The sequence below is a fragment of the Symphalangus syndactylus genome, chromosome 6, assembly GCF_028878055.3.
Source record: "Symphalangus syndactylus isolate Jambi chromosome 6, NHGRI_mSymSyn1-v2.1_pri, whole genome shotgun sequence".
NCBI lineage: Eukaryota > Metazoa > Chordata > Mammalia > Primates > Hylobatidae > Symphalangus > Symphalangus syndactylus.
In genome coordinates, this window is record NC_072428.2 from 18,894,256 (window position 1) to 18,921,161 (window position 26,906).

At 35.3% G+C, this 26,906-nt stretch overlaps 1 long non-coding RNA gene across 2 annotated transcripts in view; it reads right to left on the reverse strand.

The window, feature by feature from the left end:
* The window catches only part of LOC134736987 (uncharacterized), a 125,211-nt gene that overhangs the window by 10,880 nt on the left and 87,425 nt on the right, over nucleotides 1-26,906 (reverse strand). For both annotated transcript variants that reach the window (XR_010121491.1, XR_010121492.1), the window contains exons 4-5: nucleotides 11,873-12,051; nucleotides 8,457-9,300 (exon numbers count right to left, since the gene is read on the reverse strand). This is a non-coding gene — a long non-coding RNA (uncharacterized lncRNA). The remainder of the gene's footprint in view (nucleotides 1-8,456; nucleotides 9,301-11,872; nucleotides 12,052-26,906) is intronic.

Consider the following 26,906-nt stretch of genomic DNA (forward strand, 5'->3'; position numbering starts at 1 on the left):
TTAAACCAAACCAGCCCTAATGATTACTTGCATTCGTCCCAAGTTCAAAAATCTAGGAAACCAAGAGATCCTTAGGGTCAAGGTGACCAAAGTATCTGTACTACTGGTAGCTCCTGGCTACCCAGACAAGACCTACCTGATCACCTCCTGATCACGCAATAACTCTCACCTCCTGCTTGCACGCTTTCTGCCTCCTCCTTGGGGCATTTTTGTTAAGCATGAGAAACAATGTGGTATAGAATATTTCTAGGCACATACATATCTATATCTATACCTATACCTATATCTATATCTATATCTCTATATCTATCTATCTATCTATCTATCTATCTATCTATCTATCATCTATCATCTATCTATCTATCCTTCCTATGGGTTGCACTTTTAACCAAAGGGAAAGATGATCCAGTTAATCCTGTAAGCAAATTCTTTATCTTTTCTTTGTCCCTCCTTGCCCTGTGGTAGATACACTCACAGCAACACTGCTGATATATAATTTAAAAGGCTGCTTGAAGGCACGATTCCAAGGATGAAGCAATTAGTCACACTTAGCAGGGGGCAGACAGATAACACATCTTTGCATTGACTCCTTTTTCTGTACTGTTTCGCTATCCTTGTTTCACATTTCTACTCTTGTGATTATACTCGGTATTAAATAATAACATATTAGCCCTCTTCTATGGGCTTTCATTTTTCTAGACATCAGGTAAAAACACAAAGCCAAATGCCACATATGGATGTGAGATAAAAATTCACACTATGAAGTGAGTGAGCATATTGCTGAGAAATTAACAAAAACTAGTATCAAACAGTCAAACAGTTGAAACGTCTATTGATCTGATTGAAATGAGCTGTGCCTGTAAAAACACTTCCATATCAGAAGGTTCATAGGACCCGCACAAAGAAAAACACTCTCACCAGCTATGGGCTCAAACTAAAATAATTGAGACCCACATAAATAAACTAGCATGAGCAAGATTAAGTATTGCAAAAATTCAAGGAAAGAACTTCAAATAATAGAATACTAAGAACAAATCTATTTAACAATCTGTTTAAAATAATCGAAGACATACACTGAAGAAGGGGAAACGAAATCAAATAACCATGTAGTATTAACAAGAGTAGGTACATTTTCTACTGAAGAATCAAATAAAAATTCCATAAATGTAAAACATAATACAGTAATTGACAATAAAAACTCAGTGCATCTAATAAAGAGCAGATTACACAAAGCTGAAGGGAGAATTACTAAACTGAATTTGGTGTCTAAGGAAATCAACCAAAATGGAGCACAGAGAAATGAAAACACTGTTACCAATTTTTAAAAAATGATTATTTATCACTGGCAACAGAATATAAAAGTTCAATATGCTTCTATTAGGAATTGCAGAATGATAGGAAAAAGAAATGGCAGAATGTATAATGTCTAATCATTGTGCCAATGGCCAAAAATTTTTCTAGAATTGAATCACTGCAATCACAAAGTTGTTTGGCTTACCTTTCCATTTAGGGCTCAAAAATAATAAGGCATTTAAAAACACTTTTAAATTTATTTTTATTTTTAATTGCCACTTAATTGTGTATCATTATGGGGTATGGTGTGATGTTTTGATACAGGTATAAAACGTACAATAATCAAATTAGTGTAATTAGCATGTCCATCAACTCAAACGTTTATTACTTCTTTGTGTTAAGAACATTAAAAATCCTCTCTTCTAGCTATTTTGAAACATACATTGTATTATTATTAATTAGAGTCACCCTACTGTGCGATGGAACACTAGAACTTATTCTTCCCATCTATCTGTAACTTTGTACCATTGATTAACCTCTCCCCATCACCCTCCTGCTCAGCTTTTCCCATCTCTGGTAACAACTATTATACTATCTACTTCTATGAGATCAACCTTTCAGACTCCGCATAGGAGTAACATCATGTAATATTTGTCTTTGTGTGATTGGCTTACTTCATTTGATACAATGTCTTCCAGGCTCATGCATGTTGCTGCAAATGACAAGATTTCATTCTTTTTTATGACTCAATAATGCTTAATTATGTAAATAAACTACATTTTCTTTGTACATTTACTTGTTGATGAACACTAAGGTTGATTCCATATCTTAGCTACTGTGAGTAGTACTGCAACAAACATGGGTGTGCAGATATCTCTTTGATATACTGATTTCATTTTCTTTAGCTACATACCCATTAGTGGGATTGCTGATCATATAGCATATCCTTGATGGACACAGATGCAAACAAAACCTCAACAAAATAATAGCAAGCCAAATCAATAGCTCATCATAAAGATTATTTACCATGATTACGTGGGATTCATCCCAGGGTTGTTAGGATGATTCAACATATACAAATCAATAAATGTGATACATCACATTAACAGAATAAAGGACAAAAATCATATGATCACCTCAACAGATGCAGAAAAAGCATTTGATAGAATTAAACATCTCTTTATGATTTTAAAAAAACTCAACAAATTAAGGATAGAAGAAATATATTTCAACACAATAAAGTCTGCATATGACAAACCCACAGCTAACATAATACTGAAAAAGGAAAGGTTAAATTTTTTTCCTCTAACACCTGGAACATAACAATAATGCCCCCTTTTACCAGTTTAATTCAACATAGTACTGGAAGTCCTAGACAGAGCAATTAAGTAAGAGAAAGAAATAAAGAGCCTACAAATTGGTAAGGAGGGTCAAATTGTCCTTGTTTGCAGATAACTTGATCTAGTCTATAGAAAACCCTGAAGACTCCACACACACACACACAAATCTATTAGAAGCAGTAAACAAATTCAGTAAAGTTTCTGTACATAAAATCAACACAAAAATTCGGTAGTGTTGCTATACATTAATAGTAGACTATCTGAAAAAGAAATCAAGAAACGAATCTTATTTGTAATAGTTACAAAAAAATAAAATACCTAGGAATAAATTTAACCAAGGAGATGAAAGATCTCTTCAATCAAAACTATGACATGCTGATGAAAGAAATTGAAAAGGACACAAATAAATGGAAAAATATCCCAAGTCCATGAACTGGAAAAGTCAATACTGTTAAAACATTCATAAATTATAGACTTAATTCAATCTCTATAAAAATACCAATGACATTCTTCACAAAAAATGTTTTTAAAATCCTAAAATCTGTATAAAAACTTAAAATGTGTATACAATTAAAAAACTCTAAATAGCCAAAGTAATCTTGAGCAAACAGGTTGAAGCTGGAGGCATCACACTATCCAATTTTAAAATATACTACAAAGCAATATTAATCAAAACACCAAAGTACTGGCATAAAAATAGACACATAGATCAATGGAGCAGAACAGAGAACTGAGAAGTGAATTCACACATTTATAGCCAACTGATCTTCTACAAAGGTGCAAAGAACACATATTGGGGAAAGGAGAGTCTCTTCAATAATTGGTGCTGAGAAAACTGGATATCCACAAGCAAAAGAATAAAACTAGACCCGTCTCTCATCTTATGCAAAAATCAATTCAAAATGCATTAAAGATTTTAAGACCCTGAGCTATGACACTACTCAAAGAAAATGGGGGAAATTCATCATGACATTGGTTTGGGCAATTTTTTGGATATAACCTCAGAAACACAGGTAACAAAAGCAAAAATAGAAAGATAGGATTCTATCAAACTAAAACGCTTCTGCACAGCAAAAGAAAAAAAATTAACAGAATGAATAGACAACTTTCAGAATGGCAGGAAATATTTGCACCTACGCATCAGATGAGGGGTTAATATCCATAATATGTAAGGAATTCAAACAACTCAATAGCAATTATCATCATGATCATCAATTTTTTAAGTGGACAAAAGATCTGAATAGACATTTCTCAAAGGAAAATCTAAAAAGTGGCCAATATGTATATGAAAAAATATTTGACATCACTAATCATCAGGGAGATGTAAATCAAAACCACAATGAAATATCATCTCACCCCATTTTGAATGGTCATTATCAAAAAGAAAACAAATATCAAATGCTAGTGAGGATGTGGAGAAAGGCTACTGTTATACACTGTTGGTGGGAATATAAATTAGTACACTCATTATGGAAAACAGTATGGAGATTCTTTAAAAAAATAAATTTATTTTAAAGCTCTTAACACAGTTTCTTTTTTGCATTTTTATTTTAAATATTTGGATTAGAATTTCTCTGGATATAGTATCTTTTGTTCACAAGGCATGACTTTCAATCAGTATCCAGATATGCCTAACACCAGAGTTTTGTTTTCAACTGACCAGAAGCAAAAACAAAAACAAACAAACAAAAAAATTCCTTAACAAACTTGGAATCCCACAGACTTCTTTATGCCATACGGGTCTTACAAAACTATAATTTATAAAGTTATATTGCTTCTTACAGAAAGTGAATTGCTTCCCTCTAGATATCATGTGTAAAAATGAGCAAAATCAAGGATTTACTTATATTTCTACTGAGATTAGCAAAGTGAAGTATTAAAACATTTTGACAGAGTCGAACATTTTTAAAACATTTTATTTTTATAGGTGTAAGTTTTCTTGTATTTATCCTACTTGGGATTTTCTGACACTTGGCTTTTAGGGTTATTTTCAAGAACTTTAGGACATTTTGGGGCATTCCTTTTTTTTTCTGCCTCTTCTCTCTCAACCGTCATTCTGTTATACCAATTACCAGTATGTCAGATAACATAATATTTTCCACACATCACTCTTCATTTCCCCCCCAACACTTTTGTAGAAACGTTTTACAGATTGAGTAATTTCTAGAGATTTACTTTTAATTTAGTACTATACCATTTTTAATTGATTCTATTTCTTTGCTAAATATTTCTATTTACTTATTCTGTACATTTATTTCTAAAAGACCTTGAATATATTTACAATATATGTTTTATATTATAAAACCCATTCTGACTGGAATGTAACTCCATTGTTTTCCAGCACTTCCCTATATCTGGTATCAACTGTTCAGTGCTCATCTTGACAGCAGCCATTCTCTGCTAGGCTAATTGTAGTTCTGTCCCATGCCTAGTAGTCTGGCACCTGAATGACCCTCAGGGAGCTCAGGCAGACTTCTGGGCCCTGCTTCCCTGTATAGCTTCCATCCATTCCAAATTCCAGCTGCCTCAGTAACCTCAGTTGAATAAAATTCTCAGTTCAGCAAGAGCTTGTTCTTCTGGGATTTAGCCCTCTACCGAGTATTCTGGAAAGTGCTCTCCAGCATAAAGTCTGGGAACTTATCAGGACCATTTATCAAGAATCACCTTCCTGTACTGCCTGCTGCCCAACGCCTCAAAAGAGTTGCCTCACATATTTTATTCGATTTTATAGTTGCTTATGGTAGAACGGCAAGTTTGGAAGCAGTTACCCTATCATGGCTGAAAATAAAATTTCTACAGAATTGTATTTAAGAGCAAAATTGTGAACTAAAAATGAGAAATAAACTAAATCTTAATTAATATGTAATTGGTTGAGTAAATTATTGTGCATACTTTTTTTTTTTTTTTTTTGAGACGGATCTTGCTCTGTCGCCCAGGCTGGAGTGCAGTGGCGCGATCTCGGCTCACTGCAAGCTCCGCCTCCTGGGTTCACGCCATTCTCCTGTCTCAGACTCTCCGAGTAGCTGGGACTACAGGCGCCCACCACCACACCCTGCTAATTTTTTGTATTTTTAGTAGAGACGGGATTTCACCGTGTTAGCCAGGATGGTGTCTATCTCCTGACCTCGTGATCCGCCCGCCTCGGCCTCCCAAAGAGCTGGGATTACAGGCGTGAGCCACCGTGTCCGGCCTATGCATACTTATCTTTAAACATCATCTTGCCCTTGAAAATCATAACATTAAACGATGTATAAGACACATTGTTAATTTTTTGAGACTATGCCCAAAGCCATCATTATGTATGTATCTGTGTGTGTGTGTGTGTATGTATGTATATCTATATATCTATATCTATATATATATATGCACATGTATAGATATGCAAAATGTAGAAAGCAAACTGCAAGGATAAACTCAAAACTGCTGATAAATAATTACTGTGAAGAGTAGGAGTGAAAATATCAGTGCATGCAAACTTCGTGTTTTAGTCTATAGAGACTTTGTGATGTTTGCCTTTGTGATGTCTGCATCATTCACAATGTGAAAATGTAATAATACTTTTCAAAATAAAATAATTAAATGGACTTTGTATTAGTAAATTGCTTGGGAATCACTGTCTACACTTTTTACTCTTGTTTCTTTGTAGGACCTGCTATAACTTCAGAGTTGGAAGCATCAATGGTAAGAAATGTAAAACTAGACAGATTTATAAAAATAAAATTATTTTCTTTGCACTGACTGGCTAACTTTTAGTTTTGACACATAATCTGTGCAGCAGTCTCTCTTATGCTTTCTGTGCTTTATAATACTGCATATCTGAAATACTCTTTCTTTGCTATTACTGGAAACTGACATGAAGGATCCACTTTCTCCTGCAAATATGACATGCCAATTTTCAGGGAGGATTTGAGCAGTAAACACTTGACACAATTTATTTATTTTCAAATTGTGAGACTCGGAGTCTCCCCCAGGCCCAGGTTTGAATATTTGAAAACTACTTTTATGTCTTTCAAAATCTTGACAGTGGTGGGGATTCAGAGCATGCTAGCAATGTATCAAACTACATTAGTCCCTCTGTCTCAAGGAATGATTGAGACTACCTTTTATGATGAATTCCCAAAGTGTGATTCACTCAAAATCAACTCGTTCAAACAAGAATTCTATTCCTGAGGGTTCAAAAATTCATGGAAATTGGATCTAAAAATGACACAGGTTAGCCAATCATTTCTTCGCCTTCCACCTTTCACCTTATAACTACTATTCTCTAGAAAATCGGTCACACCAATATCAGGATTTCCCCTAATTAAACTATTGGGAATATAACACCATAATTGGTAAATATTTCTATAAAAATATATTCCATATATTCTAATTGCATTTAACTTGATAAATGTGTTATCGATTTGACACACATCTCAGTGTCAGAATTTCTAGACTCTGAAGAGAGACTGCCTTCATTCAAGTCCTGGCTCTGTCAGTTTACTGCACAATTTGGGTCAAGGTTATTTAACTTCTCTGTGCTTTTTCCCTCGTCATTAAAATGAGGATAATAATGATGCCTATATCAGCATTATTTGAGAATAAAATTCTTTGTTTTCACAATTACATGGGCATAATAAATACTCAGTATATGTTAATTATCATCAGCACCATCATCATCATCTACGCAGTTATTATCAGTAGTATCATCTCCCAGGGGCTTAAATTATTTCACTCTATTGCAAACCAGTAATGGTTTCTAGTGAATTGATTTATTGTCTGTTTCTTTAAGAATTTTACCTTCTCCAAGCTGTGCTAAACTAACAATAACTGCTTATTTTTAAAAAACGAATAATGGCCATAAAGTTAGAAGAATGAATGAACCCCAAACTCAAAGCAAATGGTCAGTGAGTTTTAGCTGACCTCAATATCATTTGTTTGAATTCATTTACACAATAGCTTACCATTTAACTAATAACAACCTGCTTTAGATGCTACAGACAGATGCTCATTAAATACTTAATTAATGATGATTTTATACAAATACATATATATATATAACATATAATCATTTCCATTTAATATTGAGGAACTAGGATTTATTGAACAGATTAGGCACCTTAAGTCTGACATTATATATATATATATATATATATATATATATTTCTATGAATGGGTGGCTAAGCAAGGCTTTGGGGTCTGTATATCTTGTTCTTTGGAGAGCACCTTTTCTTTTTTTTTTTTTTTTTTCTGTATTTTTTTTTTTTTTATTATACTTTAGGGTTTTAGGGTACATGTGCACAATGTGCAGGTTTGTTACATATGTATCCATGTGCCATGTTGATTTCCTGCACCCATTAACTCATCATTTAGCATTAGGTGTATCTCCTAATGCTGTCCCTCCCCCCTCCCCCCACCCCACAACAGTCCCCGGAGCGTGATGTTCCCCTTCCTGTGTCCATGAGTTCTCATTGTTCAATTCCCACCTATGAGTGAGAACATGCGGTGTTTGGTTTTTCACAATAGCAAAGAGTTGGAACCAACCCAAATGTCCAACAACGATAGACTGGATTAAGAAAATGTGGCACATATACACCATGGAATACTATGCAGCCATAAAAAATGATGAGTTCGTGTCCTTTGTAGGGACATGGATGAAACTGGAAAACATCATTCTCAGTAAACTATCGCAAGGAGAGCACCTTTTCTTAAGAGAAGGAGCTCCAATCACTAGTAACAAAAAGGAAATGCAATTCAGATTCCTACATCTAGCCACTGTACCCTACAAATTCTTTGAAAGTGGTAGAACTAATGAACCTCCACATAAGCCATACCCTTTCTTACCTTTTGTAACTTCTTTTCCACTTGGTATTTACTTTAAACTGACTCCATTCAAAACAAGGTCGAGCTTCTGGAGCACAAGACAATGTGATTATTTCTTGGCCACACAATCCCCTCCCAAGGATGATGTGGAGACTCCAAAGGAGAGAAAGCGTTGCCCTAGGGAAACCTGAGAGAAATGCAGTAGAGGCTGAGGTAGGACTGTAGCTGGAGTGTTTAAGGAACAGGAAGGACCCAGTGCAGCTGAAGAGGAAAGAATGGTCCAAAATGAGATTGGAAAAGCAGCCAGAAGTCACATTACAGAGGACCCTGGAGGTTCTGTTAGAGAGTTGAGTTTTACCCTCGCTGAGGTGGTAAGCCACTGGAGGGGTCCCAGTATGCTAAGACATTATCTTTTTAGTGCCTTAATGCCTCGCTGGCTATTGTGTGCAGTATAGACTTGAAGAGACCTGAGAATAGAAGCAAGATGGGAAGGCTGTGTAGGTTACTGACTCTTCCTTTTATGGTTATTAATACCCACCTTACTATTTGCTCTATATTAAAGTGGGCTTGAAGTCAGAAACCATTTCAGGTTCATTTTTGTATCTATTTTAATACTTACCACATTCTCTTTTAATTTTCAAAAACATATTTATTTACTTATTCATTCATTTTCAATACTTCCAGCATTTGGAAATCTACTGGAGGAGTATCCAGCAAAGGGCATGGTAATGAGCCGTAACAGACAGCAAGAGGAAAAAACAGACTGGCTGATATCCTGACAATGAAGAGAAGAATGTGGATCTGCTGTATCAAGTGCTACTGAAAGGTTTCCATTGAATTCAACAACCTTAGGATCACTGGCACCCTAAAAGAAAGGAAAAAAAAAAAATAGTTTCAATGAAGTGGCAAGGCCAGAAGATGCAGTGCAATGAACTGAGAAACAGCCACAGCCAGACAATCAGAACACCTCTGATCTCTATTGCCATTGAGCTTTTATGTCTAGAGGATGACCCACTGCAATTTCAAAATTACTAACTTGGTGCCAAGTCATCAAAAATATTTATTATAAGAAAAGTAGTTATAAAAATCATTAAATTCTCATGGTTTCAAACATAGTTTAATAAGCCTACCAATACAGTACATTTTAGTTATTGTTTTATTTTTAATTATAACAACAATTTTTTCCATAGTTTGTGAATAAAAAGTCTCCCAAATTACAGATATCACATAATCAAAAGACTTGGAAAGGCAACACAGACTATCACCAATGCATTGTAATAGTATAAAGAAGAACATGTATTAAATGGCCACTTGAATGCATGGTTTTGTAGAGAAATACTCTTTAATTATCTATGTTGGCAATATTTCATCAGCTCTATATTTACATCAGACTAACAGGATTTTGTGAAGATTCCAATGAACTAAATTTGCATATATGACATGCATATGCTGTATAAAATCTACACAGTATTTAAATTATTACATAATCTTGCCCAATAGAGATTAGTGACAAGAAACACATGCAACCTCAACTTTCTTTCCTCCGGTCAAAATGCATTTCATTCCTTTGCATAAAGGAAGGGACCAAGCCTCATCTACCATTTCAGAATTGATATGCATAACTTTGGCTGAACTTATCTCCTGCTTGTAAATCCTTATGTAGCGAGAGAGAGATACAGCATAAGCCTGATGATTGAAAACAGTATTAAGTAACTAGGTGCTACACAATTCACAATGTCATGTAAGAGTAGCACAGTCAATATTAGATAAAGCATAAAGAACTCCATGGGGAAAGTAAAACAATTTGGAGTATTAAAGTCATTATTATCTGACTGTCTGTTTTACCTCTTTTTGGTTAAGTCTTAACACCACATGTAACTGTGTTTCTCTAAAACCCAGTAATAAAAAATACATGAGAAATTAACCAATTGCATTTTATAATGAGCAATTCTATGAGTTTGTCAAATCCTATAACTTATCTATTATTTATTTTTCACAGCATTATAAAATAAAGTAAGTATCCATTGGTAATCTGGTGTTTGATACTTTTTTTTTCTGTTTTTGAGGCAAAGTCCAATAAAACAAATTTTTTAAAGCCTGAAAATTAATGATAGCCTTTTAAACAAATTCTAGGAAGTAGGGAGTTCTTTCTGTTTCTTTGAAAACACTAAATTCACATAAATTTAATTAGTGCCAATAATGTCTATTTCTCTACTATTTCAAAGCTCATCTTGACCCAATCATATAAAAAATGAAAAAACAAATGGTCTTGACATTCTTGACTGTTGTACTATTTTTCAAATTCTTGTTGTGATAAGATAGCATTTCTCATTTAAATATTGTTGGCACAAATTAACTCTCCTCAGTAACCACAACATTTGAGAATCATATTAACTATTACAGTTACTATTGCTGCATAACAAACCACAACAAAATAACATTTTCAAAAAATTAAGTTCATGCACTCTCTGGGTCTGTAGTGCTTAGAGGATATAGCAAGAAAAACTTTGATCTGCCTCATGGTGTCTAAAGCCTTATCTGGAAAGGTGTAAAGGCTGGGTTGTCTTGAAGAAAGGGAGCTGGAATTATCTAAAGAGCTCCAATGGCCAATGCTGGCTGTTGCCTGGGATCACAGTTAAGGCTGGTGACTAGAACCCACACATGGCCTCTCTCTGAGGCCTGCACTTTCTCATAGCATGGCACTCTTAAGGTAGCTCTCACATAATGGCTCAGGGGTCCAAAGATACATTTGCTAGGCAGCAAGCCAGAAATTATATGTATTTTATGACTAGGTCTTAGAAGTTATGTTGCATTATTTCTTCTAAATTTAATTAGATACAAATTAATCACAAACCAACCCTAATTCAAGGAAAGGGCAGTTAGGTACCAGATATGGATGACAGAGAAGTAATGTTCAAAAGAGCATATGGGATGTGAGATATTGTATGGCCATATTGGGAAAATACAATCTATTTTATTTACTTTTACATTCCATGTAGCAAGTCAGACGTACTTAAATGAAGGTCTTGGCCCAAGCAACAGTAGTAACCAGAGCAGACAACCTGTGCTTGAGACAAAATATTAAAGTAGGGGCTTTCCTATTTCACTGAATGACTGAATACTCAGATATGAAAACTAAGAATACCTTATGCCGATATATCCTAAAGAGATTTGGGAAACTTCTGAAGATTTGCTAAGGAGTAAATAAAACCCATTCGATATGGTTTGGCTGTGTCCCCAAACAATTCTCATCTTGAATTGTAGCTCCCATAATCTCCACTTGTCATGGGAGAGACCCGGTGGGAGATAATTGAATCATGGGGGCTGGTTTTTCCCACGTTATTCTTGTGGTAGTCAATAAGTCTCACAAGATCCAATGGTTTTATAAAGGGCAGTTCCCCTACACATGCTGTTACCTGCCACCATGTAAGACATACCTTTGCTTCTCCTTTGTCTTCCACCATGATTGTGAGGTCTCCCCAGCCAAGTGGAACTGTGAGTCCATTAAACATCTTTTTCTTTGTAAATTACGCAGTCTCAGGTATTTCTTCTTAGCAGTATGAAAATGTACTAACACACCATTTATACCACCTTGGCTTCAAAACCCACCTCCAAACTATAAAATGATAAAATGATGTTCAAAGAAAAAATTGTAGTTAAAATAATTTTTTGTGACTCATTGAACTGAATGGACTCCCAGCATTCATGAACTTCTTATAAGAGGATAAATTCATGGAGAATATTTACATGTTCTTAAAACAGAAAGTGAGGGCTCTAGACATTTATACGTGTCTGGGCAAGTACATTAAGATTTACTACTTAGATTTCCATCTCACCAACTCCTACCTACTGTAAAATACTTATGGTCGCTCACTTATTCCACTTTATGTCTCCTAACTGGTCTCCTCACATCCATGTGCCTCACTCCAATCCCTTCATTGCAGTTTACAGAGTAGTTTTCAACAAATCTAATCAGTTCACTCTTCTGCTTAAAATCCTCCAATGTCTGCCTAATTGAAGAACCTTCAATAGGAGTCTGCCTCTACCTGGCTCTGGCTTTGTTTCATACTTCCACCTCCTCATGAGTGACTTTCAAATCTCCAGAACCCCTTCCAGTGCTCCCATCACTGGTACTCTCCTTGCTAGCCAATCTGAATTCCTGTGACTCTTTGAAACTCTACAATTTTTCTTAGGCCTCACAATTTTCAACATGTCTTTTTTATCTACCTGATGTTCCCTCTGACTTTACCAGTTTGAAAGAATAGGTGGTATGTTCCAATATCCCTAGGAGTTCCCTTAATATTCTGTATGTCTCTTATTCTAACACTTACCACACCTTATAAAAATTATTTTTTCACATCTCATTCTTTCTCCAGAAGATAAATGCCATGAAAAATAGTGACAAATATCTATGTTGACTGCCATTCAGCATTTAATAGAGTGTTAGGCATATAATAACTCACTAAATATCTGTTGAAATAATACATTTTTAAAAACAGTTTTCAAATTATTTTTCAACTTCTTGATAGTGCACTGGCAGAATATCCAACATACATATTTATATCAGTATATGCTTTTAGAAAGTGTGTCTCTTCTTTTCAAAAGCTTTATACAAGGAGAAAAATAAAAATAAAGCACTAGGGAAAACACTGTTGTGCTGAGAGTATTCTACATATATACATTTGTACCAAGATAAATATTATCACTTGCCCAGGTGTGTAGTTTTCTTATCCATTCTGTACTACAGTCTTATCAGCTGCTTGCATTGGAAATGCTTTATTTCCATTATAGCTTTCCTGGTTTACAGCTGTTAAGTTTTTAATCTCTAATGTCTTTTTGTACAATCATATACAATCATATGTTTAGGTTATAGCTTGCACTCTCTCTTTCTCTCTCTCTCTCTCCCCTTTCTCTGTCTCTCTCTTCTTAGAATCCTTAATATTCTGAGTGTGGGCCTATATTTTATGGCAGGATTGCAAGTCAAACAAGTTGATATTTTAATATGAAGAAAATTTTATGATGTTTCTCAAGGGCACTAAAAACTCTACCTTGAAATTTTCTTAGGGCAAAAGGGCAAATGACAGGAATATAAAAAAGACTTAAATATCAAAATATGTACCTCTGAATGTACTTGTGAGTAGGAAGTGGTTCCTGGAATTTAGTAATAAATTTAGCCTAGTAACAGTACAGTCCTTCAGAAGCTGTGATTATGCCAAACACGGTCATTATCTTAGTGGATGGAAATGGCAGGAAGAGTATGCACACCTAGACATCTCAGCAGATGCCTTAAAGTGAAAAAACAAGTGGAACTTTCTTCCATCTGAGCAAAACCGTTTATAATTTAGAGAATGTGACTACCTCCAAGATCAGAATGCATGAGCCAAGAAATTTGACTTTATCAGCTTCTTATAAGAAAGAGGTTTAATAATAAAAGAATGTCATACGGATTAAGAAAATAAAATCCATCAGTCAAATGTTCTCCCACACACAGAATAAAACAAAAACAGAAACAGCTGTAATAGAGGCTTTAAGTACTACCATTTGAAGTAATCAAAACATTATCCATTTATTAAAAAAAATTTCCATTTCTTAATGATGCCCCTTTGTATTGTTGAGTGATTAGTTCCTTTGGGGAAGCTAGCTGTTAATAAATAAGGTCTCATGTTAAGATCTTTGTTCGTAAATTATGTGAGAAACTCTGGTTAATTCCCTTTAGTTGTGGAGGAGACCATAGTTAATTTATACTTGGTAAAACAGAATGATGAAAATGCTTATATAAACAAGTAATTACTTCTTTATGACATAAGCTAAAAGATTAATTAATACTTGTGAATGCAAAAGCATTTTCAATTTAACTTTCCTTTTATTCTTACAATGCACATGAGACATAAAGCACAGGAATATTTTTGGAACTTTTTATATGTAAAAAGAGAAAAATCATTGTTTTCCAACTTTAAGTATTTTTTCAGGACATTTCTTCAATTAAAAAAATTTCTGTACGTGTACATAGAGATACTTTCAAAAACTGAGTAGATTTCTGAGTTACACCCCTCTTGTCAAGATTCTACACCCCTCTCATCAAGATGTCTAGCATGAATTTGTGATCTGTTTTAAAATACCTGCTGGGTGATTCTGGGAATCTTTAGGATTAATAATCCCTGCTCTACTCAATGTAAACTCTTCTCTTTTATGTCAATGAGGCCCAAAGTTCTATTTTCTCTAAGTGGGTGATTTCCTCATCTGCATTTATAGTCTTGATATGTCAGCAGAAATTCCAATCAGCAATTCTAACTCCACATTGGATTTTTCCATGTGGATGACCTGTCAAACCCAAGTTTATGTTCAACAATAAATCCATGCAGAGGCTTTAAAAGAGGCACACAGTTTAAAAAGAAGTCTGTGGTCAGTGGATATTTCAGTGTTGTTTTTGGCCTTCATTTTACATCAGTTTGCTTCTTTTGATTGTGTTTATAACAACCTCTGGGATCTGGCCTTCATTCTGAGTCTTTAGTAATATGTCACATTTTCTAAATTCAAAGATGTTTTTGAGCATTTTCATTCTAATTCCTGTACATTCAGAAAGCTGGAATTATTTTCTTTCCCGATATTTTCTGGGAAGACTTTAAGTATTGATATTGAATGTTAGAATTTATCTTTCTGAAATTGATCAATATTATTACAAACAAAATGTCAGGGTTTCCAGACCTTGCAAAGAGCTTTTAAATCAAGATCAGTTTGCATGTGTAAAGGTAATAAATTTATTACTTGTGACCTCTGAGGAATTCTTTCTCCAAACTATGAGCAAAGGTTTTGATTGCAGACACACATTTTCCTTCAATAACATTCATGCTGGCTATTATGACAATGTGTAATTTTAACAAAGCAAAGTTTGGATGAGGAAGGTCTATAAAAATATGCAATAATATGAAAAAGAACTTCACTAATAAAAATCTTTGTAAAAGTTTATCACTTGAACTTTACTCAAAGGTAAACTTCTCTACAACTGTGACGCTGAAACATGAACTCAGCATGTTTTCCAACAATCCTGCAACCCAAATATTTCCCCAGAAAACACAAACACCAAGTTGAGGATTAGGGATGAGCTCAATACCTTCTCTGTCTATCTGCCTAGATTGTACCCTTATTCTTCAAGACCCATTTCAAACACACCTTCTCCATAATGCCTCACATGATCCCATGTTAGACATGATTTTTCATTCCTTTAAAGCATACCACATATAACTTGGTTTTTATGGAAATTATTTTATGGTGTTCCATATTGTCATTATGTAAGCATCTAATTTTCCTATCTTTGAAGACATTATTTCCTCCAGTATCTAAAGGTCTGTTCCATGCAATAGGTACTCAAACACCTGAGTCACATAATAGCTACTCAGATACCCAAGTCACATAATAGGTACTCAAATACACAAGTTAATTGAACCAGTTTCACCAGCACTCAATCTGTGTCTCTTCCAATTTCTTCAATTCGAAACACGTGAACCTTTGCCAGTTTCAGTAGTAGAAATCAATCTTATTAGTGAAACTAACAAGTGGTGAAAGCAATATTCGGTAGAAGAAAGATCAGGGAGCAGTGATGAGGAAAATTCTTGCCACTCTTGGCCCACAAACCACAGACCAACTTCATGTTTCAACATATCCTCTCTTCTATTCCTGCTTGGGCTGTTATCACAGCAGCACCAGAAAGTCTTTACATCAGTTTCTGACTGCCACATAATATTGCCATGTCAAGTATGGAACTGAGTTCTCAGAGATACTGCCTAATTGCTAGCAAGATCAGGATTCATGGGAATCTTTGTCAGTCTCAATCAAGAAATTAGGAGAAAAGACAACTCTGAGTGACAGAGAAACAAGTAGAATCAGTTGTTCATGCCACCAATTTGTTTCTTCTTATTTCTTCCCCACACCTCCCTACTCCACCCACTTTCGAATTTGTTTCCTGCTATGAAGATGCAGTCTAAACAGCTTTCCTTCCTTTTTACTTTGCTTTACTTTCTAATACGTTATAGCATATTAGAGAGGCATTTTAGAATAACAGATTGAGAGATTTGGGTTGCAGATCCTGATCTTGAGAATGCAATTAAAGAAAAAATAATAGCATATAATGGCATGATATAACCATTTAGCATATATTAACTCATTTCATCCTTATATTTGTCTGTTTGTTACTAATATTATCCACATTTTGCAGATGAAAGAATCAAAACCTAGATTGCATTAGGACCTTGCTCAGCATCACAAAACTACCAAGTAGAATGCCTCTAAGCAAGACACAGAAGGTCCAAAACCTAAATTTCATCTAGGGGCATTTTTTATGGACCAGGCAAAATCTGACAATATAAGTCGGAAACTCATTCATTCTTTATTTCTCTTACACCAACATTTAGTTCATTAACAAACTGTGTTACTTTTTCAGGGAAGTCTCAGAGATCAGATTATTAAATTGTTAACCCAATCCCACCCCCAGCCTGAGCATCCTCCATTCCTTTTGTTTTCTACCTAGAATGTATTATTATCTAACATGCTATTATATGGGCTTATATATTATATTTGTATGTTCCATCTTCATCTCAGCAGCCCCTTCCATACCTTCCATAGCCCTGATAGAATATAAAATCCACAAACAGTTTTGTTGTGGTAGTTTTTTGTTTGTTTGTTTTTACTAATTCGTTCAGTTCTCTATATTCAGGCCATGGAACACTGCCTGGTACAGAAGAGATAACAAATATTTGTTGAATTAGCAAATTGTTTACTCATATTAATTATTGAATAAAGCAGCAGAATCTTCCTTTCAAATTTATGTTTGTATAAATCATTGTTTAGAATTAAGAAAAACAAAAAAGTGCACCAAGAATATTTCTCTCATAGATTTACAAAAGTCTGTCTTTTCTTCCTCTGTAATAGCAAAATAATAATATTTTCTTATTTGGAAATGGGGCAAGAGCATGTCTCAGTTGGAGCCTCTTGCTCTTTTCTTTCATATTGAAACAACCCCACCTTGTGGAATGAAGGGTAAATTTGCCAAAGACTCAAATACTCGGGCAGCATTTTTGCAACTGCAGATATATAGGGCACTGCGTACTTTTGGCTCTTTCAAGTCTCTGTTGATTTCCAAAGGTTTCATAACTACCGTGGGTGGAGGTGCTGCAAACACAGGCTGTTTACTGTCCCAATTGAGCCACTCCCTGAGGTGATGTTTGAGCAGCAAACTTCGATTCGCTGTTTTGTTTTGTTTTTTTTAAGAAATATTCCTTTGCCTCACAGTTGTGCCAGAATATTATTTGTTCTAGTTTGTTTTCCTAGAAGAATATCATACTTTCTCATAAAATGTATGTAAGTTCTAAGGTGGTGTATTTATACAATTATAAGGCAACCAGAGAGTGCTACAACCAATGAAGATGAACAGTTCTGGGTTGATTAAGGAAATCAATGACTATATCCTGAGATAATTCAGACTGAATAGGAGCTTTTACTAGGAAAAAAAGATGTTCTAGATTATATTGTACTCTGGGCAGTAAAAATTCCAATTGAAGCTGAAAGTATTGTAAGGAAATAGCTATGTGTTCCTCAGTGCTAATAACCTTAGAAGTTCCAAGGATAATTTGTTTGATCGATGGACTATGGCAGGTGACACATAAAATATCATATGTTATATTTAAATGAATAAAACCACTGTGTATTGTTTACTCAAAATTACTTTTGGTTTGAAACAATTTTTCTTCCTTTTAGTAAACATAGAAAAGAGTAAATTGCTTTACAAATATTATTGGTTTTAAATAAGTCTTCCTTCACATCTTAATTTTTTAAGTAAATTCTTAAAGAAATCAATTTACCCAAAGTTCCTTAAATAAAAACTATTCTAATTTTCTTGTTATCCTTCTATTTGTATCATACGAAAGTATTTTATATTGTTCAATATTCATGTGGTTTACATTTTAGACTTTTCCCTTAGTATTTATGGTTAATATGTTTCGACGCTGTGAGCATTTTTCATATTTAAGTAATATTTCTTTAATATTAAGTATCATAATACAAGTAATAATTATTCCATTTAAAAATAATTTATAATTTCTCTCTACTGTAATCAGAATATGAATTACTACCATTTTATGACTGCAATATTCTTTAGAAAAGTTTTTGAATAAAGTCAAAAGAGAGAATAGAGATAACATCACACTTAAATTCAATGTTTATGTATAAGAACATCTTGGGTAATACAGGTTAGATTTTTCTCAATAACAATCTAATTACCTCTTCTCCCTATACGTTCTCTGCATGATGTGAAAGACAGAAAGATTTCATTTTCCTTGCCAGTGCTTATAAGGGCAATTATAGATAACCCACTCTGCCTCTTCCTTCAGGATGTTAAGTGGAAGTAAAATCCCAAGAATACGCAGTCCAGAGTGGGTTTCCAATACCCACCAAAACCTAGCATGAGTTGTTGTATAATTAGATCAGACAGTGCACAGAAAGCACTTTGAACAATGCCTGGCATAGAGCAAGAACTCAATAAATGTTAGCTGTTGTTACATTTTTACGTCTATGTCTGTTGAAAGGTACATCTATTCTCCGTGGATCCCATATTCATTCTCTAAAGCTCCATAATATTGTTAAAATATTTTGAATCAATAAGAGATTCTGTGAACCAGTAGCTTCCCCAATATAGTCATGCATAGCTGGGGCTAGAATTCAATCACAGAAATATTGTTTGTTTTTCTTCTTTCCACATACAGTTAAAGAAAATATAAAATAAATTCATTAATCTTAAACTATAATAAGCTCCAAATTGTAGAATCAGAAAGACTACAATTGGATTTTTACATTTCAGGTAAAATTATAAGATATAATCTTATCATACAGAAACCAAAAAAAAAAAAGATCTCAAAAATCTAAAATAAAATGATTGCTTATGTAAATGCAGATTTGAGATTATTATAAGAGGAGAAGATCATTATTCTTTTCAGTTTCAAAGGAAATGAATTATAAGATTTTAGCCAGAAAATGGCATTAGTGTAACACTCAGAATTGATAACTCTTTAAGTGTTATTTAATAGGGTCGAACATTGTTAATTTCAGGGTGATGGCAGGCTCTCCTCCCTGTGGTGAATGAACAAACAAAGATGATAAAAGTCAATCAAGAATTCAGAATCACAACAAGGGTTCTACTAATTTACTTTCATGGTACATTTTAGTTATTTTTAAAGCTCTCTTACATTCAACAATAAGTACATACTACTAGACATCGCTATGGGAAGCCAATTGTACCATGACGATGAATTATTTGTAGAAAAGTAGAATGAGTGTTGTAATTTTTTTAAAGATATAATTGATTAACAGCTTCACATCTAGTATATTCTAGGAAGTCTGAGAGAGAGGGTTTAGATGTGAAAACACAAATTATGTAATTACAAAATCAGCCCCCTCTTGTCACTCATTGAACAGTAATCCTTTCCACATCAGTTTTTGGCATGATTTTAATGACTAAAAATAAAAGTACTATTTCATTTTCAGACTGCAATTTAAATAGCAATGCAATCATTCCAGAGATTTAATGAAAAAAAATTCTGATATATTCTTATATGCCTAGGACCAAAATGTAATGAGACTGCTGTGTCCTATCACAGATTAAGAATTCTCACAAGCCTTTCTCAAAGGCATTCCATATAGAACAAGTCCCTCTAAAACAAGATTGTTTTCGGATAGTCTTGCTGAGGTGTAGTACAGTGTAGTAATTAAGAGCATAGGCTCTGGAACCTGATCATAGGAGTTCAGAAGCTATTTCTGTCATTATTCCAGTTTGATCCAGTATTGCCTTTAGATTAGGCTGAAAGGGCCTGGTTCTAAGCTCTATGTCTAGAGGGCCCCCCAAATCACAAAAACTGAAATGCAAAGACTTCTTTTTTCAGCCTCTTAAGAACATGTTTTGAAATTTCACAAAAGGAGGGAAGACATGAAAGAAAGAGGTAAAAGCCAAATTGGGTTTCACAAACCAGATAATCTCAGGCTAACAAGAAATGTGGGCAAGGATTGGTAGAGGCAGGGTGAAGAAATCAAAACTGCCGCCCCTAGGAAAATCAGATCAAATATGCTTTATATCAAGGAAACTTGTTTAAAGATGGATGTCCCAAATCTTCCTAAGTGGGGCCTGGGCAGCCCAAGTTTCTCTGATAACTATACTACTTCCCATGCTATGCCCATCTGACGTAGTTTTGAGTGGTAAATAGAAAGACCTGGAAATACTAAGATATAAAAGTGAAGTGCTGGAGAGGAGAGCCTGCTCACTACAAGTTTATCCTGGTCAGTTTCTATCCCAGGTGTAGGTGGATCCAGTTGCATCCTAAAGGCAACATTGGCCACAGCCAGACTCTGCCCCTTGTCTTGCCTTTTCCCGGCAGATTTTTCACTGTACTCAGGCTGCAGAAAGCAAGTATCAATTTGTGTTTGGCTTCTTAGTTGTAAGACTGATCCCGGGGAAGAGAGCTGCTAATCCCTGAATGAGAATACGGGCCAGGCAGAGGGAGCCACTTAAATTATAAAATTTAAATATCTCGACACTTCTGACATTTTCGTCAACCAATTATATACATCATTTTCCCTTGTCTTATGACTGAGACAATTTTGGCACAGCACTTAAAATTGCCTGAACTATGTCCATATGGCCACTCCTCCCTTTTAAACAGGATTTAACTAAATATAAATGCAAATTTTATATGAATATATAGTTCATGATACACTGCTATTTTTCTTTTTTCTTTTTCTTTTCTTTTCTTTTTAGACACAGAATACAAAGCCTACCATTTATATTCTTGCCCTCAGCCACACAGATGTTAGGAGGGAGCCCAGTGTGATCTCAGTCAAGTTACTTAACTTTTCTCTTTGCTTCACTTTTCTCATTTGTGAAACAAGTAGAATAACAATAGAACCTACCACACAGTGCTCATGTAAAGATTGTCTCATTGGCAGGGCGTGCTGGCTCACGCCTGTAATCCCAGCACTTTGGGATGCCAAGGCGGGCGGATCATGAGGTCAGGAGATCTAGACCATCCCGGCTAACACGGTGAAACCCCGACTCTACTAGGAATACAAAAAATAAGCCGGGCATGTTGGCACGTGCCTGTAATCCCAGCTACTTGGGAGGCTGAGGCAGGAGAATCGCTTGAACCCGGGAGGCAAAGGTTGCAGTGAACCGAGACTGCGCCACTGCACTCTAGCCTGGGCGACAGAGAGAGACTCCGTCTCAAAATGAAATAAAATAAAATAAAGATTATGTGCATTAATAGAGGTAAAGTGCTTGAATAGTGTCTGGAACCTGACAAACATTAGGTACATATTTGTTATATTTGTAAGTGTGTTAAGTATTTTGTAGATCTTATCTTATTAAATTCTTATTATTTTATGGGGTAGATACTGTTACTTTCTCCAATATGCGTGTTAGAATGTAGGCCCAGACAGATAATCTTACTCAAAATTACACAAAATGGAATATGCAAAGCTGTGATTTGCACTGGAATATATGTGAATCCAGATCTGGCTCTGTTTACGACTACGATAGTATCAGCCTCCTACACTGGTAACCCCATGGTTAATTCTCAGATGGAATGTATTAAGTCAGTAATTTAATCATCTTAAGTCACTAATTTATAACATTGTCCATTATTTCAGAGTCATATATTTACATTTGTAGCAAACAATATGTTAATACCTGATACTAGGGAAAAAAATCAAAGGTCCCATAAGAGTTTTGACTGTGCCAATCATTAGCTATGTGTTCTTGGATAAGCTCATTCCATTTTTTCAAAGTAAATTACAGCAAAAAGAATACCAATTCTTGAACTTCTAAGCTATAAGGTTAAAATGAAAATTAATGCAATTTATTATTTCAGGGTAATTTTATGCAATCCACAGGAACATGTATTTTAAAAATATAAATTAAATAAGGAAATGATTGACCCTTGGCTGGGCACGGTGGCTCACAACTGTAATCCCAGCACTTTGGGAGACCGAGGCCGGTGGATCACTTGAAGTCAGGAGTTCAAGACCAGCCTGGCCAATATAGTGAAACCCTGTCTCTACTAAAAATGCAAAAATTAGCCAGGTATGGTGGCATGTGCCTGTAATCTCAGCTACTTGGGAGGCTGAGGCATGAGAATCGCTTCAACCCAGGAGGCAGAGGTTGGAGTGAGCCTAGATCATGCCACTGCACTCCAGCATGGGCGACACAGCAAGACACTGTCTCAAAAAATAAAAAATAAAAGAAAATAAGAAAATGATCGACCCTTAAGCAGATAACAGTCTAGAAAGGGACACGAAAATCTGTGAAGGCCAGGAAGAAAGGTTTTTGTCTTTCCTGGCATTCTTATTCTTTACCTTCTCCCATCATGATCCCAGAAAAGATAAGTTGTTTGGATTGTTCAAATTTGGAAACACTAATTGGCCTCTGGTCCTTGCTGGATAAGGTTACATACACTGTCTCTGCACAGGATGTGTTTTCTCTTTTATCTTTCCATTCCTTAGAGCTGAAGATTAAAGGGCTAAAGCTCTATCAGTCTCCTATTGCTACATAACAAACTACCCCTAAATTTAGTGACTTTAAAAAAACCATTTTAGCCGGGTGCAATGAGTCACGCCTGTAAACTCTGGGAGTCTGAGGCAGGTGGATTACCTGAGCTCAGGAGTTTCACACCAGCCTGGGCAACATGGTGAAACTGTCTCTACAAAAAATACAAAAATTAGCCTGGCATGGTTGAACACACCTATAGTTCCAGCTACTTGGTGGGGCTGAGGTGGGAGAATTGCTTGAGCCCCAGAGGCAGAAGCTGCAGTGAGCCCTGTTTGTTCCATTGCACTTCAGCCTAGGTGACAGAGTGAGACCCTCTCTCAAAACAAACAAACAAAACCCTATTTGCTCACTGTTCTTCAGGTCCACAATTTGGTCTTGACTGTCATCTCCCTTCAGGTCACTCATGTGACTTTATCTATCTGGTGGTTTAATTGGGACTGAAGGTCTAAGGTGGCCTCATTCATAAATCTGCAGATGATTGGCGTCAGCTGTGAATTGGACCATGTATCTATGGCAGCCCTGCCTGGGACTTTTTATATGACAACAGCATTCCAAGAGAATGAGAGCAGAAGCTGCATGTTCTCTTGAGGAATCATCTTGGAACTCCCCAATTAACCACTTTCTGCTTCATTCTATTAGTCAAAGCAGAAAATAAGACCAGTCCACATTCAGGAAATGGAAAAGAAACTTTAACTCTTGATAGCAGGAGATACAAAGAATCTGTACCGATTTTTAACCCATCATATGACTGTTTAATAATAATATTACAAATTGAATGTTTGTGTACCCTCAAAATTCATGTTAATATCTAATTTCCAGTGTGAAATTATTTGGAGGTGGAACTCTTGAGAGGTAATTAGGTCATAAGGTGAAGTCTGCATGAATGAGATTAGTGGCCTTATAAGGGGAGGACAGAGAACTAGCTCACCATCTTTCCACCATGTGACGATGCAAGGAGAAATCAGCTGTCCGCAACATGGAAGAGGACCCTCACTAAAACTCAACCATGCCGGCACGCTGATCTCAGGTTTCCAGCCTCAGAACTGTGAGAAATAGTTTAAGCCACTCAGTCTATGGTAATTTGTTATAGCAGTCTGACCTGACTAAACCAGATAGTATCTATTGCCTTTTTTCCCTTTGTTGGCACTATGTTTTCTCTCTTTCCAATATGATTTTAAAATGTAGCATGATGGCCAAGGGCTTGTGGGACTATCTCAGTTTCTTCTGGACTAACTCTAGAGAATGGCTAGAGACTTCTCATCTAGATTAGTTCCCTAAAAATAGGCACAGGTGTCAGGCCTCTAAGCCTCACTTTACCCTGAGATAAAATTGAGGGAAGTTACTCCTTTGTAGAGTTGAGAAACTCAGCTTTCTGAGGCTTATAACTAACCAGGAAAAGTCAAATGCATGGGAAACAGAAACACCTAATATGGGAGACGATCGCCTCCCAGTTCCCCTTTGCTCCTCTTTCCATGGACAAACAGCAAAGACAATCCTTTCCTGGCCCTGCAAGTTCCTGTGTTGCAAGGAAACTAATCGTTGGATATTCAGGACAGTTCCTGTTACACATTTTATTTCCAAGTGACACTATAAAAAAGCAGACAAAATATAAGATGAAAAGCAAATATAAAAAGAAATGGATACCAAAATCCTTAACATAAATAACCTGATAATCATAGTAGATATTTATTTATCTAATTAATTCAAATGTTAGTGTTATCGATTCAGTTTGGTCAATTGCTCTTTGGCTATCAATCTCATTGTTAGACACCAAGGTGAAAGTTGCCTGTTATGTTCTGGGGTGGGAATTTTCATAAAAATGTGTTTTGAATAGGATAGGTAAAACTGAATGCACAATTTACAACAGTAGGTACACGAGCACAACCTGAACTAATTCTGTAGCAAAGATGCCACAAATATGCCCACAAAAAATTTTACGATAGCAAGCCGAGGTATGTTCTTGCACTACATATGATGAGTTTCCCCTTCTAATATTTTTAAAAGTTCATCTTTGCTTTTTTAAAAAGTTTGGAGATTTTTTAGACAATTTTAAAGTGGCCCTTGCTCAATATATTGACATTCAACCAGGCTTCCTTTTTCTTGAAGTATTTTGATACCAAAATCACGTCCAAAAGAGATTAGTTCTTTTTTTATCTACCAACCACACATTTCCCAATATAGTTTTAAAACACTAGATAAAATTCCTAACAAAAAAAACATATATATGTGTGTGTGTGTGTGTGTGTGTGTGTGTATTTCCTTTACTTGAACTATTTCAAAAACAAATATCTCATGATATTCTTTCTTTGTAGTACTGTTTTCTTGCAATTGCGATTTGGCAAACACCCTTTAAGACTCTCATCATAGAGAAAAAAACCACTCCAGACTTGTCAGGTCAACTTCAGTGAGACAAATGACCATTTCATTTAACACCTGCAATGCTTTCTGCTAAAAGAAAAATGTGCTTTTTTATTTTGTTTCTGACATAAACAGCCCAAAAACAATAGAAGCAATAATTTAGGGTCAGTATAAGCCATCTTTGGCATACTGCTGGATCTACTCCACATTTTGAAGGACGATTTAACTGTAGAAAGTAAAAATTAATAATCAAAGCTCAGAGGTACTCCTGTCCAGAAGAACACCCAAAATGCAACAGTGTCATTTATTTAAAGCTCTGTGTTAGCTTTATTGAGGGTGTCACCAAATTTCTTATGTTAAATTACCTGAGGCTGAGATGGTGAGTCTGGAGGGGATATCAAGCCTTCTAAAATGTGAATTATAAGTATAAATAAAGGAATTGGGAATCATTTTTTAATTTAAAAAAGTCAACATATCCTTGGACTAGTGACATAATTATTTTTCCTATTAATTTGTCTTGAGTTTGTAAGAAAATGTACTGATTTCAAACTTGAATTTCTCCTTCCCTCAATCAGATATCCTGTAGTTTTCTCTGTACCTTCTATTATTAATTTATCAGACATTAATGATTTATAACCCGAATTAGGACAATATTCTTCTAACTTGTCTTCCTGCTTTCAACCCATAATCTTTCTAATCCCTACACAGTGTTGCAGAGTTATCTTTATGGGAAAAAAAGTATTATGCTGACCCGCTGCTTAAAATTATTTATTATTTTCTCATTTCTTCAGAAAAGATACAGACTTTTGAGCCCAGAATAGGAAAACCATAATTATATGGTCTTGACCTTTTTTGTCTCATCTCTACTCCACAACCAAAATCATTACATGCTCTCAGTGGTAGATTGAACTGATATACCCAATTTCCCATACTTTCATGCACCAATGCATTTGACAAAGCTCTCCCACACTAACTCTGGACTTAGCTCTATGACTTTCTTTGACCAATGGGACAAAAACAAATGATGGAAGGAGAGGCTTAAAAAGGAGTTTGCATATCTCTTCTTCCATTCTTAAACTCTGAGGCAAATGCCCAGGTCTACCCTATAGGAGGCTGAAAACATAAAGACTTTTGTCCTAGGAAGAGTATCCTATATTAGCCCAAAGCAAGAAAACCACAAAATCTATTAATGTGTCCCAAACTGAGACCAGTAGCAGTGCCCAGACAAGCCATACCAAAATCACTTATAGATTTCTGAGCATTAGTAAATCATTATCACTAAACAATTTGAGTTTGACATGAAGTGTTATTGAAGTAGGAGCTCATTGACACAGAAATTGTCATTGGACATAGAGTGCTTTCATAACAAAAACCAATACTATGTTGCATTGGCTTTTGGAGTAGACATTGAACAAAGACTAGAAAAGCACTGAGGAAGCTGCTAAAAATGTTGTATTGTGGTAAAACAATTGGGATAATTGTCACCTACAGTGAGTTAGATGATATAACAGGCATCTGACAAAATTATGGAA